The sequence below is a fragment of the Tursiops truncatus genome, chromosome 13 (assembly GCF_011762595.2).
Source record: "Tursiops truncatus isolate mTurTru1 chromosome 13, mTurTru1.mat.Y, whole genome shotgun sequence".
NCBI lineage: Eukaryota > Metazoa > Chordata > Mammalia > Artiodactyla > Delphinidae > Tursiops > Tursiops truncatus.
Genome location: NC_047046.1, coordinates 56,207,756 through 56,235,633, shown reverse-complemented (window position 1 = coordinate 56,235,633; position 27,878 = coordinate 56,207,756).

The window sequence follows — 27,878 nt, the reverse complement described above, 5'->3', positions numbered from 1 at the left end:
GTAGTGATGAAAAACATGAACAAAGACGTAGAAATGGTGATATGTGAAGGGGGTGCTTGTAGAATGTAGACAGTTTAACAGAACTGAAATAGATATACTAGGACGCTGTGGGAAATACATAACAGGAAGTCAGTTTATGAAGGTCCTTGATTATTTAAAATGATATACGAACAAATAGGACATTTTGGCTGGTGGGGCATTGGGGCAAGACAAATTTCCAGTTTGCCTAGAGTAATGCTGTTCAGAAGAGCAGACACTTGTCTACTTTGTTCCTTGTAGGTTGGGTCAATAAAACCAGTTGCCATTTACCTGGAAGTGAAGATTATCTGATGAGAATAATAGATGTGGTATTTATAGCACTATGCTTTTTTTTTTTTTTTTGAAAAGAGAGAACTGGCCTAAGAATAAAAGTGGGAGCTCTTCATTCCAAGAAGCTGATAGTCCAAGTTATGAACATAAAACTCTGTTTCTTTCTTATCCATTCACTTAAGAATGAACACTGCTGCTAAACAGTAAATGAAATCTTATTACAAGATTCAAAAGCAAATGAAAATGTATGTAATAATGCTCTGCTTTTACTCTTCATGAAAGAACAATTACTTTAGACAGAGATTTAGAGAAAAATCACTTTTCTAGAATTTCAGAAATGTATTTTATTCACTAAAGAAGGGAATGGAGAAATCTGGTACTGGGGGTGGGGAGTGCTAATCATCATGTAACTCTAAGATATGGGCTGCTTTGCTTTCTCCCTAAGGTCTGTTTTTTTGGACAATAATAATGCCATCTGAGAACTGCTAGAATAAAACTCAGTTAGAGAAAAACTGGTTCCTGGGAGAAGAAGGAGCACAATGAAGACTTTCTAACCCATGGCTGTGCCCTCCTTCTCTCATACCTCACATTGGTGGAAGATAAACTGACAATGAGACCACACATCCATCAACCCTTCACCTTGAATCTGAGAGATGGATTCTGATAGTAGTGAGTACCCAGACATAGAAATAAGAAACCCCTGCTCTTTCCAAACACCAGGCTTCATTTAAGGACTCTTAGAAGTAACACTCGAGATACGGAAGAGAAAACTTAAAAGTATATGTATTGTAGCACATGTTGATATTCGATTCCCAAGCTCCCCTGCCCTCAATTTCATGTTTAAATACACAGCATTGCATATATATTTATGTATAACATGAAAATAAGTTATCTTTTAATTAACAATTGATTATATTATGCTGTTATTGTAATTTTTCCCACTTAAAATACATTGTGAAAAACAAATTTAAATAAAGCAAAACAACAATAACACATGTATTATGGGAAGATTTTCAGTCAGAAATTTGTAGATCTCTCTGATTATTTTAACAACTACCTTATTTTTGTTGTGTGGTTTATTCCATGACATATCTGTCTCTCTTTTATGCTTTGAAAGACATGGCAACTGATATTCTTTTGCTTATTTGTGTGAATTTTTCTATCAGATAAATATTAGAAAGTACTGCTGGGTAAAAAGATACATTTTCATATTTTGATGGACACCATTGCTCTCCAGATAGATTTTATCCATCTACCCTCTAGGTAAGAATGTATAACAGAGATTATTTTCCCACACGTTCACCAAACTAAGGAGCTATTAAATAAAAATTGCCAATCTGGCTTTAAAAGGATTCCTCTTGTTTTACTTTGATTTTAACTATCTTTCTCTTTACTTTTCCCTAAGCTGCAGTGATACTGGCCTTCACACAGTAGTCAAGCCTGCTGTGCCCATTTCTACCCTAGGGCTTTACATTTGCAAAGGCCTTGGCCTAAAAGGAGCTTCTCAAAATTTTACACGACTGATTCCTATATATTTCTCTTTAAAAAGTATTTGGCATCACCTTATTGAAATTCTCCACTATTCCTACCCTGAGAAACACTCTCCACCCCTTTAGTTTTTCTTTATTTTCTTAGAAATCTCTGAAATTATCTTATTTGTCAGTTTGTCTTTTCCCATTAGAATATGTACTCCTGGAACAGGTCCTAGACTTAACTTTATATTTTCCAAATATGTAATTATCTTTCTCAATATCATTTATTGAATAATCCATTATTTCTTCTCTTATTTGAAATGCTAACTTTTTCATCTACAGAATTTTATGGCATTCCTGAGGCTGTTTCTTAATTTACTCCTCTTTCTCACTGTTCAGATACGTATTCTGCAACAGAAACACATTTTTCAAGTTGTTGCACTTTTTAATATCTTTTGATATCTAATGGAGAAATTCTTCCTTAATAATTTTTCTTTTACAAAATATTTCTGGCAAATGTCATGCATCTATATTTTTAAATAAATTTTAATAATCATTATCAATAAGACAAATTGATAATAGAGAAAAATACAGGTTAAAGTACATATTTATTTTTCAAAATGTAAAAATAGCTACAAGTAGAATTTTAAATTAAATTCTTACTTCCCAAGTTATAGCAGGGAGTCAGGAATAGTAGGTAAAATATAGCTCAATAGCAAAAGATAGAAAATCAAGAACATCTCAAGGAGGTATAATAAGCAAAAACCATAACAGTAAAAGAATGATGTAAACTAGACATAATTGTTTAGCTAATATTAATAAGAAATTTATCTGATTTATTAGATTATTATGTTTAAGTTAAATAAATCTTGGAGAATCATCCTGTGTGGCAAAGAAGATTATCCTTATAAAATAAAGGGTAATTTTTTTTTAAAGGGAACACTATTTATTTGTTTATTTAGGCTGTGTTGGGTCTTTGTTTCTGTGCGAGGGCTTTCTCTGGTTGCGACAAGTGGGGGCCACTCTTCATCGCGGTGCACGGACCTCTCACTGTCGTGGCCTCTCTTGTTGTGGAGCACGAGCTCCAGACGCGCAGGCTCAGTAGTTGTGGCTCAAGAGCCTAGTTGCTCCGCAGCATTTGGGATCTTCCCAGACCAGGGCTCGAGCCCATGTCCCCTGCATTGGCAGGCAGATTCTCAATGACTGCACCACCAGGAAAGCCCCAAAGGGTAAAATTTATCATGGGGTTATCTTTCTACCATAAAATAAAATAACTAAGGCAAAAAGTGGGAAATTTTATACAACTCTCTTGGTCTTTTACAGATTAAGGAGATAAAATTATAAACTGATTAATAGGTATTTTTCAAACTCTCTATTTGTGGATAGGAGATAAAAAGCAAGAATTATCTGGATCTTATTCCAAGATCCCACCCAAAACACAATTCAAAATAATTAAAGTTCAAACAGAAAACATGAAAATTTAGAAAATATTTCTCTGAATAAACCTTCAATCAAACTATGGACTCAGGGTTGTGAGGAAAAAGAAAATAATGAGATCCAAAATAAAAAGATTAAAAACTAAGAAGGCCAAAAAAAGTGGAATTGATGTGTTAGTTTATCTTTGATAAACAAATAACTGAGAAGTAAAACACTAAAATAAGCAGTAAGAAAAATAAGAACATAAATATTAAAATTAGTAAAGGAAATAAGAAATATGCACACATAGGTGAGATGGAAAAATACTAAAATAAAATTACATACAATTATATTTGAATACTGTATATGGAGAAAATTACTAATTTTCAGAAAATATGATTGTAATAAGCTCAGGAAGAAATAGAAAATCTTATAGTCAAAATTTATTTTAAAACATTTTAAACAGTCAAATAATTATTTTTAAAATGCTACTTGACCTGTTTAAATGAGTGAATTATTCTTTCACTGAAAAGATAACTTCCCTGTGATATTGGAAGATGAAAAAAATCCCTTAATTAACTTTAAGATGCTAATATTACACTGAACTTAAGACAGATAAATGAAAGTTAAAAAACGAAAACTATAAATAAAGTTCAGTTCTAAGTAGAGACACAAATTATAAATAACCTAATTTTAATATTAGGCAAAAATGTTTAGTGAAATGAAAATAAAATATTTCCTAAGTACAATGCAGAATATTCATTTCAAACTAAGGCCAAAATGTATATATTGGTGGCTGCTCTTACCACCATTTAAAAATATTCTTTAAAATAAGAGTACAATAAAGGTGGAATGACAAAAAAATAGAATAAATAATGGAAAATTTGTAAGTTATAAATATTGGCAGGTGATGTGATTGCCCATTTAGAAAACTAACATGAAATCTACTAAAAATAACAATATACAAAAATATGTAATACCACATTATATTATTAGAAAATATAATGAGAAAATATAATTTGTAAGAATTGCTTAAAATATAAAATACCTGGAAAGAAATGTGAATGAAGAATGTTTTTCTAGGTTCTACATGAGAAACTACCAGACATTACTTAGGGACATGTTAAAAAAAATTGGTAAACTGAGACATCTATTTCTGGTGATTGAAAAGTATCAGCTTGATATTATTTATAAGGGGACCTTTCTACACATTAAGTTAAATATTGGGTTAGCCAAAAAGTTAATTCAGTTTGAAGTAAAAATAAAAGACACATTTTTCATTTTCACCAATAATTTTATTGAACAAAGTATTCATTAACCAAATGAACTTTTTCTCCAACCCAATATTTAATGTAATTCTATCTCAAATGTCAGTAAACATTGAGGAGAGTGAACTGTAACAAAATAATTATGTCTCAAAAAAATAAAACAGCTGACAATGCCCAGGATATTTTTGAGAAAGAATATCAAGAGACTTATCAAGCATAAAGTCATATAAAGGTAGAACAATTAAAACAACATGATATAGATCTGAGGATATAATTGTTATCCAAGCTGTCATCATCTCTCTCCCAGAACACTCTGCTTTCAATCTCATCCTTCTGCAGGCTGTCCCCACACACAGCAGCTGGAAGCTTTATTAGAAGGTGAATACAGATCATGCAGTCCTTTCATTTCAAGATATTTGATCACTTTTTGTGCACTTAGATTGATCTAAACTCCTCTCCATGCCTCAAGGTCTTAGCCATCCTGCTTGCTCAGTGCCCTGTACTCACCTGCCCTTCTGTCAAATATGTGGCTGTTCCCACCACCATCCTGGGATCCTTGGTGCCCTTCAGTTATCTGGAGTGCTATTCCCCACTCCAATCATTTCTGTTCATTGCTAAAATTTCAGCCTATATATCACCTCCTTGGAGTCTCTTCCTGTCTGTTCTACCTGAAGTAGCTGTTCTTGCTATGTTTTTTCATCCTGTCCTATATTTTTTACTTCTTATCACATTTTGTATTTCTTTTCTTTGTTTGCTTGTGTACTTGTATATCTGTCTGTTCCACTAAGAGTTCAACTCCACGAGGTCTAGTTATTTAAAGGAACCAACAAGGCAGGCTTTACTCTTGATTGTTTCTGGGGAAGAAGCTTCTGATGTGGGTGAACATCCACAGGAGGAGCATGCCCACACCACCAGACAGTCTGCCAGAGATGACCCAGTATCCCCTTTGTTCCAGGGGGTCATCACTACAGATCCCAGGGACCTTCCTCATATCAGGGATGATGAGGGTCAACATCCATTTTCTCTGGGAAACTGTTCTCCAACTTCCTTCTTCCACCATTCTCTGATCATTTTGATTTAAGAAAATCATTTCTTCTGACAGTGTTGAATTTTGCTTGAACCCTGTGCTTCTGGCAAACAGTGAAGGTTAATAAATCCCCCACTCTTTTGTATTCTGGAAATAGTTTACTACGAAGAACCACTCTTCCACATATGACACAGATGGTATTATTCCCTGATCCCCTCCCATCCCCTGTTCACTTCTGACAAAGGACACAGACCCTCCAAATTCCCATTCTTTGCTTCATAAATAATTAGCTGAACTATTTTGTCCACAGTGATCAACGATAATAAAGTGCTTGTTAACCAAACTTCTGTTAAGTTTCCCTTCCCCCTAGGCCCCTGAACTTTAGCCCACCCTCAGCCTGAGTCAGAATACAGCCCAGCCTTAACTACTCCTCCTGAGAACAGACTGGCCTCAGGGCAAAACAACCTCTCATTTTGTGTCTTATCACACCAAATCCATTATCCCACTTCCCCACACTGTTCTTTTTAACCTTGTTTACTCAGATAAATGAAAAATTCTTTTGACCTAACCCTAGAGATGCTTGCAGATCTTAAGGTGAGAGAATTTTCCATATGTCAATGGTCTAACTCTTCTTATTGGGATAGTCTCTTTCCCTACCTTGTGATAACCCTTTCAAAGAAAGTCTCTCTACCAAGTCTGGATTTGATTTCTGTTTGACAATTCCCTCTTCTCTCAAGGGCAGTTGCTTCCTCTGGCCTTCTCCTTAAAACCTTTTTCTTATTCTTTCACCATAGATTTCACTGTTCCTTAGAACCCAGATACCAAATCATTAGAAATTTATAGCAAAAGAAGGATGGCATCATCTTCTATCCCTGCAATGTGAAAGAAAATGTGTGGAGTCAATCCTTCTGGAATAGCAAGAAAAAAGAATTTTAAAAAGTAAGTTTTGTTTTTAACTAAAATACAAATCTGTGTATTTACCCTAGTTTATGTGTATCAAAAGCTTTCAAAATATACATTCCCTTTAATCCAATGAATCTGGTTATGGAATTTGTTCTAAGGAAATAATATGATAGAAGCAAAATTTGTTTAAAATATGGATATACTTGTTACTTACAACAAGAGCAACACTGAGGAAAAGAAACAAAACTAATATTCAACAACAAAATTTGGTACATTCTTTAATAATTTATTTGCAAAGAGTATTTTATGACATAGCAAATGTCTGTGATAGACTAATAATATACAAATATATTAGAATGATAAACAATAAAATCTTTAAAAACTCATTACATATGTGTAATTTATATTTTTATATTTAGTATTTATCCATATTTTTCAAATTAAAAATAATGAACATGCATTTCTCTACATTTAAAAATTTTTTGTTTGTTTGTTTTGCTAAACTTCTGGTAAACATGCAAGAGTTTAGCTATCTGTCCCTGTATCATTCCCCTACAAAGCATATCTATTTATTACCACACACAGATTTTTGCCTTGTCTCACATATAGGAAAAGTCATTTTCTCAGTCCTTGCCTCCACTCTGTTATCTTCAAGAAGCTTCTAGTATCTGTGAAAGCCCAGTTTAGAAACAACTGTAATGGGCAATAAGGAGCCATTTCAGATTCTTGAAATTATGTGAGCAAGGTTTTAGGTTGCTTAACACAAGGATGAAAGAAGTAGAGGCACAAAGGTCCTTACTGGTCACATTTGGCTCTGTACAAATTTAAATCCATTTGGTTGATCCTAGAGTTGTTAAATCCCCTTTTCTACAGTACAGAAGGTGAACCATGATACCTCTATTTTTCAGAAAGAGCTACTTAAACAGCTTTACCTTGTATTCATAGTAGTTCCTGAGTAAGTAAAATCTGTTTTTATCTACCAGAAATATAGCACTAAATTTGATATACTATAATAATGGTATTGTCATACTAAATTAAAAATAAATAAATAAATAAAACAAGAACCAAAGAAGACTTGCATCCTTCCCTACTGAGGTTTGCACCCTACTGGGGAGGCTGACACATTAATAGAAAGATAATAGTAAGATCATACAATACGAAATGTCAGATACTCCATAGCAGTGCTGTCCAATAGAAGTGTAAGGTAAGCCACATGTATAATTTTCTAGCAGTCACATTAAAAAGGTAAAAAGAAACAAGTGAGCTTAATTCTAATAATATATTTTATTTAAGCCAATATTTTCAAAGCACTATCCAAAATATTATCATTTTGTATGTAATATGTATAAATGATTAATGAGATGTTTTGCAATTTTAATATTAAGTCTTAAGTGTACATTCTACACTTGTGGCACATCTTGATTTGGACTAGCCATAATACAAGTGCTCAATAACCACATGTGACTAGTGACTACTGTTCTAGACAGAACAGGTCTATAGGAGGGTTATAACTAAAACATAATAAAATAAAGGAGGTGGGAGGAGTTATTTTGTAGTTGGGGGTCCAAAAACTTCTCTTGGAGGACATGCCAGTTCAGCCCTGCTTGCAAGGATGAGATCAAATAGTAGGAAAGGCATTGGAGGGAGGAGGAAGAGCAGTAAAGAGACAGAAAACAGACAGAAATGCAGTCTGTCCACTGTGGTTGAATTAGGTTGTTCAGGGGTCTAGAGAGAAAGGTAGACAAGGAGGAAAAGCTGGACTAGATTGTAAAACTTTTCTAGCTTCTTCCAACCCTTTTTCCTTCTTTAAAGAACAATTTTTTTCTCCAAAGCAAGCCAGTCCCTAGCAGACTCACTCCCTTTAGAGTTTTCATCAGCTTCCTCTGACCTACTTAGCCACTGATTTCCAAATTGAGGCAAGTTTAGCGCAAGGCCCACAGGCCCTCTCAGAGGGAAGCTCGCGGTGGTTTGTGGTGTCTGAAGAGCTGCGAGCAGGTGCCGGGGTCTGGCGTCTGCCTCAGCATGGCTAATTCGTGAGTCCCCAGCAAGTTAGCTAGAGGAGGAGATAGCCATGTTGGGGGACCCCCCTAATTGGCCCTTTCAGTTCCTGGCAGGCACTACTGGTGAGAAGCTCCCTGGGCTCAGACTTCTTATGTCCTTTTCAAAAGGCAGAGAGACAGCTTAGGCTTGATAAATTAAAAAAGTAAACAAATGAGAAAAGCCCCCAGCTCAGAGGAGGTGTTGTCACTGGCTTAATCCAGCTGTGTGGCCATCTCATGACTTGGAGAAACCTTGCCCCTTGATAGAGGCTTTTGTTCCCTGCAAGCAGAAAGGGAGCACATTTCTTGCTGTAGGTAGAGGAGTAATCAGGCCAATTAATTTAGACCCACATGTATCTGATTCATGACTTCAGCAGCTATTTGAAGCTCAAATGCAGTCTGGAGCAGCCCAGAGATGGTAGTTGCCAGGCCACAATTCAACTCTGGTCTACAGTTGATGGCTATCATGAGGTGCTAGATCTGAGGATGCTCAGGTCACCACAGGGAACTTCACAAGGAGGTGGTAAGAACTGAAAGAGGACTAATAACACATTGTCATTCTACCCCCTGCCCACACCAGCATCTTGGAGTAGAGTAATGGGAACAGCCTTTACCCTAATTGCACTGTTAATTTCTTCTTTCTTCCTATCTTCTACAATACCTCAGTATCTACTTTTGTTGTTTTTTTGACCTACTTTCACCAGTACAAAAATGATGTCAACTGAGGCTGCTGGAGTGTGAGTGAACATGCTAAGTAATGATCCATACTGTTTGCTCCGGAAAAGACCTCTGGCTCAAGAAACCATTGAAGGAGTGGTTAGTTTTTGTGGAAATTAAAGACTTACTAGACTAATATTCTCTTCCAACATTTGAAATAGACAATTTAAAGGGAGACACAATCACGGTTATGACAACAGATGAAAATACTTGAATTTCCTTTAAAGACTTCTGAACCTACATTGGCTGGTGAGGATAAGGAAAGGTATTGGGTATTTGTATTATCAATAGATTGGGGTTATGATACATACACAGATTAAACATTGCATTGCTCCAGAAAGTAAGTCCCTTTACAGAAAATGTTAGTTATTCCTTTCTAATAGCATTATGGTCAAACAAGGCTAAATGCAGTGTTGGTGATGAGAGCTATTACATCTGAATATAATACTTAGTGTAAAGTCTTAACTTTGCCTAAAATTATTACTATTGTGTATTAGTTTTAAAAATTCTTTTCATATTTCTCATCTAATGTCTTCTCCACAACGAAGCTGAGAGAAAGTAATATTACTAACTATAATGTCTAACATTTATTAGGTAACCACATTGTGCCAAGCACAGTGCAAACAAATTACCTGTAAAAGCTTGAAGACTAATAGATATTAATTCAATTTAATTTTGACAAGCCTTTTGAAGGAAAGTTTACAAATGTGTGTGAAGAGACTTGTATTATCTGTTCAAGCCTTCACCAACTTAACCAGCTGTGTGATTCTGGGCTAGCCACTTAATATTTCCCAGCCTCAGTTTCATTCTCATAGACAACAACTCATATTCCCATGACCCATCAGAGTGTATGATAAACTTTCACATAGTCTATTCCACTTTCTCACCCCAACTGTGTGAGGAAAACAAGGCCCAGAGAGGATAAAAAAACTTGTTTAAGATCACAGTAAATCTGTATGCCTGGACTTGAGCTCCAGGTTTCTGATGCCAGTTGCTGTGGAATTTCCCCTTCATTATCATCTCAAAGGCTAATGTGTTAGAATTTCACCTATATGGTATTTGGTGAACTGAGGAATAATTTACAGTTTTGGCAGGACCACAAATATTGAGGTGGTTTGCTTTTGAGAGCACAGGCTTTGGAGCGCTCCACTTGGTGGAAAATTCCAGCTCCTGTGTTAGCGTGTCCACTCTCCTGGACCTTCTAAGCTTATGTGTCTTCATGTACATGTGATAGTTGTAGTAGGGTTTCCTGCATAGGACTGTGGGGAGGATTCAATCTGAGGCCTTAGCTCATTGTTTAGCATTATTAGAGCAGTTGGTCAATATTAGTTACTACTTTTATGACACAGAGAAGGATCCTAGCTTCTTAGCCATGTGTAATCTGTCTGTTTTAGAGATGTGACATAACACTCGCTTCTGGTCAGGGAAAAGAGCTAAAGGAGCTACAAGAACCACAAACCCACTGGTAGAAAAGTGCATCCTTTTCCTCTGGATTCTATTTGGTTTGTTCCCTTAACTGAATACCCTTGCTTTAGAACACATACTCCATGAACCAGTTGATGGGCTACCAAAAGAAGATTGAGAACTTGGGCATGTTAAATTAAATTATGCCATTGAAGTATCAAAAAGAAGCCCAAAAAAACCCAAAATCCCTCCAATCACATCAGTTTCACAAGGCACTCTAGCTATGGGCTTATGTAGTGTCCACATATTGATAGTTTTCTCCTAAATTATTGACTGGGTGTCTCCAGCACATTGTAAAATATCTACTGTGACCCTGTAGGGGTCATTCTTTAAATCTTCTTAAGCACTAAGCACATTTCTGTCTTTATGTATCCAGAGCTGTAATTTTAATAACAGTAAGAAGGGAGAAAAAAAAAAAAAAAAAAAAAAAAAAAAAAACAGAGTCCAAGATCAAGATCCTCTTCTCTTGCAATCTTCTTTGGAATTTCTCAAAGTCCAAAATGCAATTAATCACTCCTGTAAGGAAATTTGGAATGGATCAACACATTTCAACATTGTTTTAATTATTCTTGACACTGTTTGAGGATCAAAGTTTCCAGCTTTTCAAAAATAAATGAGTAAACAAATTTCTCATTAAGACTCTACTCCCTCTCCCTTTCACCTAAGATAGGGCTATGGACAAAGACACAATATAGATAGGAAACTATTTTTCCTCTTTTTCCATCTCTCCCCCACCCTCTCTTCTTCTTTTCCTCTCCTTTTCTTCTTTACATTCCTTCCTTCTTTCTTTCTTTCAACTCATCCTCTCTCTCTCTCTCTTTTTCTCTCTCTCTCTCATTCTTTTCTTAATGAGGAAATTGGAAGGTGATTTTCTTAAGGCACCCTAACTAACAAGTGAAGCAAGTGACAGGGCACTGAGCTTGCAGGCTAATTCTTGATTTCAGTGGTTCAAAGGATGAGTACAAACTGAAGGAGAGAGGAAGATAGTGGTGGTGATGAAGCATTTGGATTAAGTCTCAAAATTCACCAAATTTATCATTCAGTACATTCATGGGGGAGTTTCAAGACAAAGGCACCAGGCAGACCACACTGAACAGATAACACAGCAGTGTGCATTGAAATTTTAAAGTGTAGACCAAGCCTTTTATTTCCTGGTTTTATTTTAAAATAAAACAGATTCAGCAACCCATATACAAACAAAATGCATGACTTTTACTTACTTACTATAACTCAATATTCCTGACCAACCAACGGGTCAAGAAATTTAACTTTGCCATCTAGCATAGAAGCTCCTCTATGGGCTGAGTCCCAATTCAGCCCCTCCCCACCTCCTTCCAAAAGTGACAGATATCATGATTTTCTTAGTAATTACTTCTATGCGTTGCTTTATGGCTTTATTACCTAAATGTGCATCTCCTGATTAGTTTAGTTTAGTTAGTCTTGCTTGTCTTTTTTTAAACAATATATCTCTTTTGTTCTACAAATTCTCCCTTCATCCACTTCTTGTCTTTATAATTTATCTATTGAAAATCTGGCTCATTTGACCTGTAGAGTTTCCCACAGGTTTCATGCTGCTGAGTGCATACTCACAGGGCAGTTCAACATGTTCTTCTGCCCTTAGAATTTCCTACAAACTGGTAGCTGGATCCATGAATGGATCGAACTTGTATTTGAGCCCTTTGAGCCAAGCCCCTTTAACAACATGTACTAACAATTGAGATAAACACATCGAAACTGCATGACTCTGATTTACAGTTTTATTTAAAGTTACCTTGATTTAGAGATAGTGATTTTTTCTGTGGTCTCCTCAATTCATGTCCCACTAAAAACAATAAAAAAATTAACAACTAAATAACTCACTAACTCAACAGATATTTGTTAAGCTCCTATTAGTTGTTGTTCATATCCCCCAAAGTAACACAAACTCCATGTTCTCATGGGTTTTATTTTCAGTTGGGAGAAACAGACCACAAAGAAATAAATGAATGAATAAAATGTCAGATGATGATAAATTGATTAAAAAAGAAAAATGCAGGGTCAGGGAGATTCTTGAAGGTTTGTGGAAAAACACAGGGGGCCATGGCAACTAGAAATGAATATGGGAGTGACTAGAAAGAGATGATGTCAGAAAGCTAGTAAATGGACAGATCATGGAATATTTGTCATCTGTTCATCTAACAAAACTTCATTTATAGTGTCTGTGTGTGGAGCCTAATTCCATGCACAATTAAAGAGAGAGAGTTGGAGTGAAAAAGTGTGATTTGGGCTAAGAAGAACATGTTCAACAATCAAGGGGGTTTGGAGATAGACACTATTGCATATTCCTAACTTACATGCAAGTAACCACAATTCAAGGCAGCCTGCAATCAATGTCACATCATTAAAGGTCCTTTAGAATTCACCAGAAAGTATTTTTCTGATTGTGACAATAAAAAAAAGCTTCCAGAAGGAGATAGAAGTTCAGTGAGGCACTGAGAAGAAGTAGAATTTTGAAGCTGAGAGGACTTAAGTAGAGGAAATGCCATGAGCAAAGATTCAAAAGCAGGAACACAGAGAATATTTTGAGAATGGTCAGTGGATCTATTTGATGGGACATGTCAAAGGATTCATGTCTTAAAAGGCATGTAGAGGTTAGATTGCGGATGGGCTTGAATGCTATGATAAACAGCTTTATGCTTTAGAAAGGGGAAACTTAAGGAAAACATTTGAGCTAGCAAATGGCTTGATTGAAATGGAGTAGGAGGGATCAGAGAAAAAAGAGGCAGTGTTTGAAAGAGGAAATCATCAAACAATATACAATCTAATGGATCAATCCAGAGCTGAGGGACTAAGGACCTCACTCACTGAGGGTAGGGGAATTTAAAGAACAGACAGAAGAGATTAAGTTTCAACTGGGACTTCAGTTAATGAAGGATAAGAGGGATGAACATGTGCTACAACCTCAGTTCTAAGAGTTAAACCACTGCACATGCGAGCATAAATTGTAATGTAGACTATATATGCATATATATAATGAAGAGTATTAGTTACGTATGCAATATACAGTTGGCCCTCCATATCTGTAGATTCTGCATCTATGGATTCAACCAACCACGAACTGAAAATACTTTAAAAAATTCTAGAAAGTTCCAAAAAGCGAAATTTGAATTTGCCATGAACCAGCAACTATTTAAATAGCATTTACACTGTATTTACATAGCATTTGTATTGTATTAAATATTATAGGTAATCTAGGGATTATTATTAAAGTGTACAGGAGGAGGTGTAGGTTACATGCATATACTATGCCATTTTATATACGGAACTTGAGCATCCTTGCATTTTGGTATCTGTAGGGGGTCCTGGAACAAATCCCCTGTGGATACTGTGGGACAAATGTTCCTATATATATCTGTGTATATATTTGCCAATTCCTTGCTTTTTCTATTACTTTTCTTACTTTCTTTCCCTTCTGAATTCCAGTGCCTTCTATTTATCCCAAGACTCCTGAAGCTTCTTACCAGTATAATTTCATCTTAATGTGGCCTTCCAGATAAGTCCGTATAGGGTCTGGATGTTTCTAGCTATACTACCAAACACATTTCAAAACTTACCTGTCCTGAGTGTGTTTCCTTTAGAGCTTTGCATTTCAAAGTGACAATTATTTGTAATAAAATGTGTAGTGGTAATAAGATTAAATAGTACTTTTCTTACATAACACATTTGCAAAATGTCCATGGTACATTAATTTTGCAGGCAAAAAAATGGATTAGTTGTTAAGAAAGCAGCCCCTGGAACCCTACTGCTCAGACTGCAATTCTACTCCTGTCCTTACTAACTGTGATATTGGACACATATCCTGAATCTCAGTTTTCTCTTTCTGTAAAGTGGAAACATTATGTTAATTATAACATTTTTTGTATGAAAGATCACATAAGGTTAATATTTAAAAACACTTACAAGTGAGACTGGCAGAACAAGGATTCCATAAATGTTAGCAGTTTTTGTTTTACAGGTAATCCTTTTATGAAGTCTCACCTATCATCAGAAACTAACATGTTTCATACCAGTAGCACACCAGGATGCCTGTGAATAGCAACTCCTAGGTATGGTCCTCAGTGTCCTGAAACCCATAAATCACTATAGTAAATGTACAAAATTAACTTCAATAGTGATCTTTGATTAAACTACCAATCTACTCCAGCCACTGGAAACCCATCAGTGTTTCGTCTAAGGGCTGTTATGGGAGAAGGACCAATGGATTGCTGCCAAGCTCTGGTTCTGCCATCAAAAAACAGCGCAATTGTGGACCATACATTTCACCCGTTGGCCTTCTGGCTTCTAGTCAGTAAAATGAGACAGCTGGATGGGAAATTCTCTGGGATTCCTTTCAGATTAGCCTCTCTATGTTTTTATTGTCTTTGTCTTTAGACTAAGTTTAGGGAATACAGGAAAAAATTCTAGAAAAATGAGTTGCTTGTCAAATGCCTTCTTTCAATGAAAGTATATACACACACACACGCACATACACACACACACGATGGACCGTGTTCTCTTTGTTTATCATATTTCTTGTTGCAGGAAGTTGAAGTTGTTTCTTGTTCTTTCTGTTGTCAGTGTCAGGTGGCACTGATTATACAAATTTTGGTACATAGGCTTTATGATCTCTTTGGCTTTTCACTTTAAATAAATGCAGGTTGACATGAGAGCAGATTACATTTGTCATATTTCTTCTTGTATGTATTCCTGGTCTGGAGGAAAAAACTGTAGTGCAAGAAAAAGGCAGAATATATTTCTAGCCCTCAGAAACAATGTTAAGAGAGCCGTGAGCTAGGACATATACACCATTTTATAAATAGTATAAGCATACATGAAACCTAAAGCAATACTAGATACAATCAAACTGAGAATGTATCCCAGATATCATCTAAATAACAAATGCAACCTCCTCTGCCTCTGATATCACAGAGACATATGTGCTTCAGGGAACTGAGTCCTCCTAGCATTTATTTCCACATTCAACATTCATTCAGACCTAGAGTTTGGCAAATGCCATCTTTACCTAACAGTAAGGTGAGTTACATCAGTGTAAGTCCTCTTCCTTTGGAGCTATGTCTTTAAGAATCTGGACATTAAACTGAAACTGTAGAAGAGTCATTGACTTTCAGATAAAGAGGGACTGATTTCCCCAGGTAACTTTATGAACCACTCCAGCCCTTACATGTGAGTGTACTATGTCCTTCCTGGTCTTTCAAACTTTACTTCTGACTCCCAGTATCCTAAAGCATCTCAATCCACATAATCCAGAGCTACTCTTTAGAGGGTTCTTCTTCATCCTTGGCTGAACTATATCACCATGTCACTTTCATGGATAATAATTTCACATACGAGAGCTCCAAAGAACAAGTCAAATTTCTCTTCCATATGATAAGATCTCATATATTTGACATGGACTGACTTGGGGTTCTTGACTTTTCTTGACTTTAACTTTGAGGAGGCCCAGCAGGCAGGTTTAAAGAGAACCTCTGCCATATGGAGGCATGCTAGGAGTTAGAGAAGGGACTGACCCCGAAGTGAGAGGACACAAAGGTGAATGAACCGGATCTTGTAAAAGAGCAACTTAATTCATGAAAATATCTGTCTCTATTTGCTCTTTGTTATTACAGATCCTTGGTACCAGTTACATAGTTTAGCTTTGTCTCAGTTTTGGTACAGAATACTAAAGGAAGGTGATGTGTGATTTTGGCGGACAAAGCATTACAGAGAGAGGAACGAACACTAGAAGACAACACTGATTTTGCCATACTTCACTGGTGCTCCTAGAGAAAAGGGAATATCACTGGCAGGTTGCAGGAGGCACAGACAATGCCTCTTGCCACTACAAGGCGCTTCCTCCTGTGCCAGCATCTTAGATAACTTTTTTCTCTATACACGTAGACGGTATTGTTTTCAAAAGGTAGTCTGGTGGAGGACTGCAAACTTTGCAGCTAAAATCTCCATATGCCCAATGAATTAGCCAATTTTAACTCAGGGATGAAATTAATGAACAGAAGAAATTCTTTGCTGAAGAGATTGGAAATCTATAAAAGAGCCCAACAGGAATCTGGATCTGAAAAACTCAGTAAGCAAGATGAAGAGTGCATTAGAAAGGGCTGGAAATAGAGCAGACCATATGGAAGAGAGGATTAGCAAGTTCAAAGATAGAAATCTAGAAATGATACAGTTAGAAGAGGAGAGAGAATTAAGATCAAAAAAAAAAGAGAGAGAGAGAGAGAGAAAATTCTATGAGAACTATCAAATTCTTTTAAGAAGGGCAACATTAAGATAACTTATGTCCCAGAAGCAGGAGAGAGATAGATTCAACACTCATTTATAAAAACTCTCAATAAATAGTATCGAAGGAATGTATCTCAACATAATAAAGGTCATATATGACAAGCCCACAGCTATCCCTATAGGATCAGGAATAAGACAAGGATTCTTACTCTTGTCACTCTTTTTTTTTTTTTTTTCTGCCCCTTCTTTTCCCTTCCTCTTTCTGGTCCACCAGGCTCCACTCACTCTCCACTCTTATTCAACATAGTATTGGAAGTCCTAGCCAGAGCAATTAGGCTAGAAAACGCATCCACATTGGAAAAGAAAAAAAGTAAAACTTTCACTATTTGTGAACGACATGATTTTATATATAGAAAACCCTAAAGATGCCACCAAAAAAACGATTAGAAATAATAAATGATTACAGGAAAGTTGCATGGCACAAAATCAACATGCAAAAATCTGTTGTGTTTCTATATGCTAACAATGAGTTAGCAGAAAGAGAATTAAGAAAACAATCCCATTTACAGCCACAACAACAACAAAAATACCCAGAAATAAATTTAACAACAACAAAAAAACCTTCTGAGAACTCACTATGGCAAGATTATCAAGCAGGGATGTTCAAAATGTACCTACACACACACACACACACACACACACACACACACACACACACAGAATGGAGAAATGCAAGAATTTTTTACATCATTTAAGGTCCAACCAACAATTTGAATGTTAAATTCACATACATTATCTTTCTCTTTTAAGTGAAACTCTCCCTTATGTTTTCTTGCCTAGTATTATGCAATAATCAGGGATAGCCAAAGAAGCTTGAACAGACAATTTTGATGGAGTTTGACAAGATGAATGCTGAATCATATTTATACTTATTGCCTTTGGAAAGGTCAAGAGTCAGTCCTGTGTATTACAAAGAAATTGCCTCCTATGCTTTGCGTTAGCAAATCTGTCCCCATTTTTCTCTCTCATTGTATTATATTCTTTACTTCCCAATTTAAGATTGATTCACAAGAATAAGGTCATATTTGCAAAAATATGTAACTCTGGGAAATGTAAATTGGTATAAATTGTTTATTTTTCTTCTAGCATCTCATAAGAATAAGAATAGATAGAAAAAGAGAAAATGGGATGTTTCCTGAAAGAAACACTACAATGCCACAGTGAAGGTGTCAGGGTGGCTGATGGCAGGAATGTGGGCAAAGGACATCTCAGGTGTGCTCAGGTGAAGGTGCATGCTCTGGCCCACACAGAGCAGCACAGAGTCAAACGAAAGTGACAGAATGAGATCCCTGCCATATTTCCCTGTGCACTGCTTCTACCAGCCAGAGAGCACAAAGGATCCAGGACTCCTGTGGGTGATTGAAAAGAAGAGCTAATTTTTAAGCATTTTACTTTAAAACATACATTTATCTCTGTTTACATCTGCATATATCTTCCCCCGATGTGGCAGCTTAAATGCTTTATTTACTTTTTAAAGCTCTACAATTGGCTTTTAAGTTGTGGTTACAGCTCCTGTCCTTTTCCAGATGTGAGCCAATTGTACACAAACACGTAAACAATGAAAATGGCAAGATGAGGTGGGGAAAGGGGCAATAAAAATGGTCAGAGTCAATTAAACCAGTGAAATAAGAAAAAAAATTACACCATGGAATGGTGTACACAATATCCCATATTTTATTATTTTCCCCTTACAACATTGTAAAAAATACATAAGCTCTTGATGTATGTATGTTTCCTTGAGAAAGGTGCTGTATGGCTCAGAGGTGGATGGGCAGCATGTGATGTGGGCAGCTGTAAGGTAACAACATGTTTTCCCATAAAAACAGAGGAAATAGGCACATAAATTCCATATAAACTGTCAGTGTGTCAGCTATGCTAACACTAGAGGAGCCGGTGCACTGGAGCTATGCTAACATATGCACTTCATTTTTCAAACACACACTACTTGAATTCACAAAGCTAAGCTGCAGTCAGGTTACTTCTTTTCTTCTTTTCCCATCTACCAGTTGACCCCACCCCCCACTCCTTCAGATATCTGTTGCTTTAATAAGGCAAAAACAAAGGACACTAACAAAAGAGGGAAGAGGGTATCAAGAAGAGATCCTTACGTGTGGTTGCCGTTTTGGGCAAGCATAGCACTTTCTTTGTCCTTTGTACTAAGAACCAAACCCCACTGAATTGAATCTAAAGAGCATCATGATATTAAGTCTGTGGTTATAAAGGTCAGGAGTACAGAGGGGACTGGGAGGAGTTCTTTCTTCCTCTTCTTCCTCTCCTTCCTCCTATTTTCTTCTCCTTTTCCTTCTTTTGTTTTGCCATTTCTTGGTCATTTGGGGATAGTTTTTAGGATATAAACTAAATTTATTTGAGAATAGCACCCAGGATCTAATAAAAACATTTTTCTGTGGCTAGTAACTTTATGTATAATGTTATTGAAAGTTAACATCACAGATCTGAATTCAGGATCATTTGTTAAAGTGAAGCAGAGTTGAAGCTAGCTTCTTCCGGCCTCCTCCCTGGGATGGACCAGGTTTGCTGAAGTGTGCATATGTTGTGAGGGGTGGTGGTTGGGGGAGTACTAAACCTGGGGTTCAAATTTTAATTCCTGTTTTAAAATTTCTCTATTTGAATGTTTTGGTAGGTATTTTGTGAAACTATAACTATATCCAAACTCCAAATTTCCCTTATATCATGACAACTGACTACATGTCTAATTCAACCATGGAGGGTCTCAGGGTCCAAGGCCCTGATTTTCTATGTAAAACATTTTCCTGACCAACCTGGGATTAAATTTCTTTGTCAAATCACACAGGCTCAGCATGTTTATGCTACAGAATTATAAGGCTGCTGTGATTACTAAGTGAAATATGAAATATGAATAATATATAAGAAAAAGTTTCTTGTGATCTTCAGGCAGGAGGAAGCATTGGGTCTTTGACAAATTTTGAGCTCATGATTTTGAAGGCATACTTAAACTAATTGGATTCTAAATATATTTGCCATTTTCTCCTTAAATATGGAGTTCTAGGGTCCCACAATTTAAAATGTGTCTGACAGTCTGTTTCTCATCTAGGATTATGACAATGTTAAAATGAAGGAGAGCAGGAATTACTGGTTCAAGATGGCAGAGTAGAAGGATGTACCCTCACTCTCACTTGCAAGAGTACCAGAATCATAACTAACTGCTGAACAATCATCAACAGGAAGACACTGGAACTCATCAAAAAAGATACCCCATATCCAAAGACAAAGGAGAAGCCACAGTGAGATGGTAGGAGGGGCACAATCACAATAAAATAAAATCCTATAACTGCTGGGTGTGTGACTCACAAGCTGGAGAATATTTACACCACAGAATTCCACCCACTGGAGTGAAGGTTCTGAGCCCCACATCAGGCTTCCCAACCTGGGGGTCCAGCAATGGGAGGAGGAATACCTAGAGAACCAGGCATTGAAGGCTGGTAGGATTTGAGTGCAGGACTTCAACAGGACTGGGGAAAACAGAGACTCCACTCTTGGAATGCACACACAAAGTAGTGTGTGCATTGGGACCCAAGGGAAGGACCAGTGACCCCATAGGAGAATGAACAAGATCTACCTGCTAGTGTTGGAGGGTCTCCTGCAGAGTCAGGGGGTGGCTGTGGCTCACTGTGAGGACAAGGACACTGGCAGCAGAAGTTCTGGGAAATACTCCTTGGTGTGAGCCCTCCCAGAGTCCACCATTAGCCCCAACAAAGAGCCAGGTAGGCTCCAGTTTTGGGTTGCCTCATGCCAAACAACCAACAGGGAGGGAAGCCAGCCACACCCATCAGCAGACAAGCAGATTAAAGTTTTACTGAAATTTGCCTACCAGAGCAAGATCCAGCTCTACCCATCACCAGTCCCTCCCATCAGGAAACTTGAACAAACCCCTAGTATAGCCTCATCCACCAGAAAGCAGACAGCAGAAGTAAGAAGAACTACAATTCTGCAGCCCATGGAACAAAAACCACATTCACAGAAAGATAAACAAGATAAAAGGGCAGAGGTCTATGTACCAGATGAAGGGACAAGATAAAACCCCAGAAAAAACAACTAAATTAAGTAAAGATAGGAAAACTTCCAGAAAAAGAATTCAGAATAATGATAGTGAAGATGATCCAGGACATCAGAAAAAGAATGGAGGCAAAGATCAAGAAGTTGCAAGAAATGGTTAACAAAGACCTAGAAGAATTAAAGAACAAAAACTTAGAGGAGTTAAAGAACAAACAAATAGAGATGAACAATACAATAACTGAAATGAAAACTACACTTGAAGGAATTAATAGCAGAATAACTGAGGTAGAGGATCGGATAAGTGACCTGGAAGACAGAATGGTGGAATTCACTGCTGCGGAACAGAATAAAGAAAAAAGAATGAAAAGAAATGAAGACAGACTAAGAGACCTCTGGGACACCATTAAATGCAACATTTGCATTATAGGGTTCCCAGAAGGAGAAGAGAGAGAGAAAGGATGCAAGAAAATATTTGAAGAGATTATATTTGAAAACTTCCCTAACATGGGCAAGAAAATAGATACCCAAGTACAGGAAGTGCAGAGAGTCCCAGGCAGGATAAACCCAAGGAGAAACATGCCAAGATACACAGTAATCAAAAAAAAAAAAAAAAAAAAAAAAAAAAAAAAAAAAAAATTAAAGACAAAAAATATTATTGAAAGCAACAAGGGAAAGACAAAAAATAACATACAAGGGAACTCCCATAAAGTTAACAGCAGATTTCTCAGCAGAAACTCTACAAGGAAGAAGGGAGTGGCATGATCTATTTAAAGTAATGAAAAGGAAGAAACTACAACTAAGATTACTCTACCCTTCAAGGATCTCATTCAGATTTGATGGAGAAATCAAAAGCTTTACAGACAAACAAAAGCTAAGGGAATTCAGATAAACCAAACCAGATTTGCAACAAATGCTAAAGGAACTTCTCTAAGTGGGAAACACAAGAGAAGAAAAGGACCTACAAAAACAAACCCAGAACAATTAAGATAATGGTAATAGGAACATACATATCGATAATTACCTTAACGTGAATAGATTAAATGTTCCAACGAAAAGACATAAGCTCACTGAATGGATACAAAAATAAGACCCATATATATGCTGCCTAGTGCTACCACTTCACGTCTAGGGACACATACAAACTGAAAGTGAGGGAATGGAAAAATATATTCTATGAAAATGAAAATAAAAAGAAAACTGGAGTAGCAATACTCATAACAGATAGAATACACTATAAATTAAAGAATATTACAAGAGACGAGGAATGACACTACATAATGATCAAGGGATCAACCAAAGAAGAAGATATAACAATTATAAATATATATGCACCCAACATAGGAGCACCTCAATACATAAGGCAACTGCTAACAGCTATAAAAGAGGAAATTGACAGTAACACAATAATAGTGGGGGACTTTAACACCTAACTTACACCAATGGACGGATCATCCAAACAGAGAATTAATAAGGAAACACAAGCTTTAAATGACAAAAATAGACCAGATAGATTTAATTGATATTTATAGGACATTCCATCCAAAAGCAGCAGATTACACCTGCTCAAGTGCACATGGAACATTCTCCAGGATAGATAACATCTTGGGTCATAAATGAAGCTTCAGTAAGTTTAAGAGAATTGAAATCATATCAGGCGTCTTTTCTGACCACAATGTTATGAGATTAGAAATCAATTACAAGGGAAAAAAACGTAAAAAACACAAACATACCGAGGTTAAACAACACATTACTAAATAACAAAGAGATCACTGAAGAAATCAAAGAGGAAATCAAAGAATACCTAGAGAAAAAATGGCAATGAAAACACAAATATCCAAAACCTAGGGATGCAGCAAAAGCAGTTCTAAGAGGGAAGTTTATACAAATAAAATCCTATCTCAAGAAACAAGAAAAATCTCAAAAAATCAATATAACTTTACACCTAAAGGAGCTGGAGAAGGAAGAACAAACAAAACCCAAAGTTAGTAGAATGAAATAAATCACAAAGATCAGAGCAGAAATAAATGAAATAGAAACAAAGAAAACAGTAAGAAAGATCAATAAAACTAAAAGCTGGTTCTTTGAGAGGATAAACAAAATTGATAAACCATTGGCAGACTCATCAAGAAAAAGAGGGAGAGGACTCAAATCAATAAAATTAGATATGAAAAAGGAGAAGTTACAACAGACACCACTGAAATACAAAACATCCTAAGACACTACTACAAGCAATAAAATGGACAACCTGGAAGAAATAGACAAATTCTTACAAAGCTAAAACCTGAGACTGAACCAGGAAGAAATAGAAAATATGAACCAACCAATCACAACTAATGAAATTGAAACTGTGATTAACAATATTCCAACAAAAAAAATTCCAGGACCAGATGGCTTCACAGGTGCATTCTAGCAAACATTTAGAGAAGAGCTAACACCAATCCTTCTCAAACTCTTCCAAAAAATTGCAGATGAAGAAACACTCCCTAACACATTTGATGAAGCCACCATCACCCTGATAATAAAAATAGTCAAAGATACTACAAAAAGAGAAAATTACAGACCACTATCACTGATGAATATATATACTCAACAATCCTCAACAGAATACTAGCAAACAGAATCCAAGAACACATTAAAAGGATCATACAGGGCTTCCCTGGTGGTGCAGTGGTTGAGAGTCCACCTGCTGATGCAGGGGACATGGTTTGTGCTCTGGTCCGGAAGGATCCCACGTGCCATGGAGCGGCTGGGCCCGTGAGCCATGGCCGCTGAGCCTGCACGTCCAGAACCTGTGCTCTGCAATGGGAGAGGCCACAGCAGTGAGAGGCACGCATACCACAAAAAAAGCCAAAAACAAACAAACAAACAAAAAATAAAAGGATCATACAACATGATCAACAGGAATTTATACCAGGGATACAAGGATTCTTCAATATATGCAAATAAATCAATGTGATACACCAAATTAACAAATTGAAGATTAAAAAACATACGAGCATCTCAATAGATGCATAAAAAATTTTTGACAAAATTCAACACCATTTATGATAAAAACTCTCCAGAAAGTGAGTATAGGGGAACCTACCTCAACATAATAAAGGCCATATACGACAAAAAAACAGCAAACATCATTCTCAATGGTGAAAAACTGAAAGCATTTCCTCTAAGATCAGGAGCAAGACAAGGATGTTCAGTCTCGCCACTATTATTCAACAGAGTTTTGGAAGTCCTAGCCAAGGCAATCAGAGAAGAAAAAGAAATAAAGGGAATACAAATTGGAAAAGAAGAAGTAAAACTATCACTGTTTGCCTATGACATGACACTACACATAGAGAATCCTAAAGATGCCACAAGAAAACAACTAGAGCTTTTCAATGAATTTGGTAAAGTTGCAGGATAACAAAATGAACGCACAGAAATTTCTTGTATTCCTATACACTAATGAGGAAAAATCTGAAAGAGAAATTAAGGAAACACTCACATTTACCATTGCAACAAAAAGAATAACATACCTAGGAATAAACCTACTTAGGGAGACAAAAGACCTGTATGCAGAAAACTATAAGACACCGATGAAAGAAATTAAAGATGACACCAACAGTTGGAGAGATATACCATGTTCTTGGATTGGAAGAATCAATATTGTGAAAATGACTATACTACTCAAAGCAATCTACAGATTCAATGCAATCCCTATCAAATTACCAATTGCATTTTTTAGAGAACTAGAACAAAACATCTTAAAATTTGTATGGAGACACAAAAGATCCTGACTAGCCAAAGCAGTCTTCAGGGAAAAAAGCGGAGCTGGAAGAAACAGACTCCTTGACTTCAGACTATACTACAAAGCTACAGTAATCAAGACAGTATGGTACTGGCCCAAAAACAGTAATATAGATCAATGGAACAGGATAGAAAGTCCAGAGATAAACCCACACATTTATGGTCACCTTATCTTTGATAAAGAAGGCAAGAATATACAATGGAGAAAAGACAGCCTCTTCAATATTTGGTGCTGGGAAAACTGGACAGCTACATGGAAAAGAATGAAATTAGAACACTCCCTAACACCGTACAAAAAAATAAACTCAAAATGCATTAAAGGCCTAAATGTAAGGCCAGACACTATAAAACACTTAGAGGAAAACATAGACAGAACACTCTATGACATAAATCACAGCATATGACATAAATCCTTTTTGACCCACCTCCTAGAAAAATGGAAATAAAAACAAAAATAAACAAATGGGACTTAATGAAACTTAAAATCTTTTGCACAGCAAAGGAAACCATAAACAAGATGAAAAGACAACACTCAGAATGGGAGAAAATATTTCCCAATGAATCAATGGACAAAGGATTAATCTCCAAAATATATAAATAGCTCATGCAGTTCAATATTAAAAAACAAACAACCCAATCCAAAAATGGCAGAAGACCTAAATCGACATTTCTCCACAGAAAACATACAGATGGCCAAGAAGCGCATGAAAAGCTGCTCAACATCACTAATTATTAGAGAAATGTAAATCAAAACTACAATGAGATATCACCTCACACCAGTTAGAATGGGCATCATCAGAAAATCTACAAACAACAAATGCTGGAGAGGGCATGGAGAAAAGGGAACACTCTTGCACTGTTGGTGGGAATATAAATTGATACAGCCATTATGGACAACAGTATGGAGGTTCCTTAAAAAACTAAAAATAATATTACCATATGGCCCAGCAATCCCACTACTGGGCATATACCCAGAGAAAACCATAATTCCAAAAGACACATGCACCCCAATGTTCATTGCAGCACTATTTAAAATAGCCAGATCATGGAAGCAACCTAAATTCCCATCGATAGATGAATGGATAAAGGATCTGTGGTACATATATACAATGTAATATTACTCAGCCATAAAAAGGAATGAAATTGGGTCATTTGTAGAGACGTGGATGGATATAGAGACTGTCATACAGAGAGAAGTAAGTCAGAAAGAGAAAAACAAAGATCGTATATTAACTCGTATATGTGGAACCTAGAAAAATGGTACAGATGAACTGGGTTGCAGGGCAGAAGTAGAGACACAGATGTAGAGAATAAATGTATGGACACGAAGGGGAGAAAGTGGCATGAGGGATGGTGGTGTGATGAATTGGGAGATTGGGTTTGACACATATACACTAATATTTATGAAATGATTAACTAATAAGTGCCTGCTATATAAAAAATAAATAAATTTAAATTAAAAAAATGATGGAGAGCAATAAACAAAAACAACAATAATAAAGACTATGAATAAAAAGTACTTTAAAAGACCAAGTAGAATAAATTAAATTGGATTATCCCATGGTTATTATTTTGTACATCAGCAATTCAGTAGCTTTTAACTGTGTCTTTCAACATTGATATGTAAAGAGCTGTGACCTTATTTTGTGTATTGTCCAGGTTCCTTCCTGCTATGCTGTGGCCATTAATAAAACCCTATAGTTCATATACATATATGGCTTGTCAAAAGCAATTGCAGACAGCAGTGGACTTCTAAGCAACATATATCCAAAACTGCCCAAAAAATCATTTTTTAGCATAAGACCTAATTGATTATTAATTAATCACTCTGCATCACAAGATCATGATTAACATTTGTTTCACTATCATGCAGACTGAGCAACGGAGACACAAAAATGCTATTGGACTCTTCATGAAAGACTGGAAAAAGTAACCACGTCAGGATTAAAACTTTAACTTGAGACTATGGATAATTCTATCTATACATTATCTTGGTATGAATCTCCAAGGTTTTTGACACCTTCAAGTTGTTTGTTAATAATTTTAAAACAGATTAAGAGGGAGATATGATGTCTAACACCATAAATGACTAAAATGATCATAATAACCTTTGAAGTTCAAGAAAAATAAAGCAGGGAAAGGATGATAAGTGAATCCCAATAATTTGCCTTCCTTCTCTGCACTTGCTCAACTCTCCATTTATACCTACCTGTGTAACTGAGAAGCCAATTTCTTACTCTCAGAGTCAGCTTTGCATATGGGTCTCTTATGTTCCCAGCAGGCATATCTTGCACTGCTGCTGGACTAAAATGGTTTAAGTTTAATTATCTAGATACATTGCTCTCTGCAGTAACCTCACTATTGTTCTCACTGTAATCTACCACATTGTTAATGCCAGATTTTTTCCTATTAGCCTTTAAACTGTTCTTTTACACTGAGTAGTTTGCCACTAAATTGTTGCCAATAAAAATCCCCAAATGCCTAAAGGTTATTTTAAACACAGTTTGAGCAATGCTTGTTTCATTTCACCATTTATTTTGTTGAGTCATTATCTGTAGGCATTGGGTGAACTTATTGTAAGCATTTTTTATGCTGCTGGAATGGCAGTATATTTTTAACAAGCCTGTTTTAATACGACTGTCCTAAAAAAAAAAAAAAAAAAAAATTAAACCCAGGGTTTAACAAGGACTATACAAACTTCACCTATCATCTCTCCTTGTGTCAAATACTGCTGAGTGATAACTTCAGGAACCTAATATATTTGGAAATCTTGACTTCCATTTCTTTTAGAGTTATAATGCACACTAAAGGATGCTATAAAAGAACATTTTCCTTGCAGTAAGTGTTCTCTGCATCATATTCTTTAGGAGCCTGATAACCAAAGAGTTCAGGCGTAGAATAAACTTCTTTATAAATATCAAAAAAACTTTAGTACCTGGTACACATTTTTTTTTTTTTTTTTTTGCAGTATGCGGGCCTCTAACTGCAGTGGCCTCTCCCATTGCGGAGCACAGGCTGCAGACGCTCAGGCTCAGCAGCCATGGCTCATGGGCCCAGCCGCTCTGCGACATGTGGGATCTTCCCGGACCGGGGCACGAACCCGTGTCCCTTGCATCGGCAGGCAGACTCT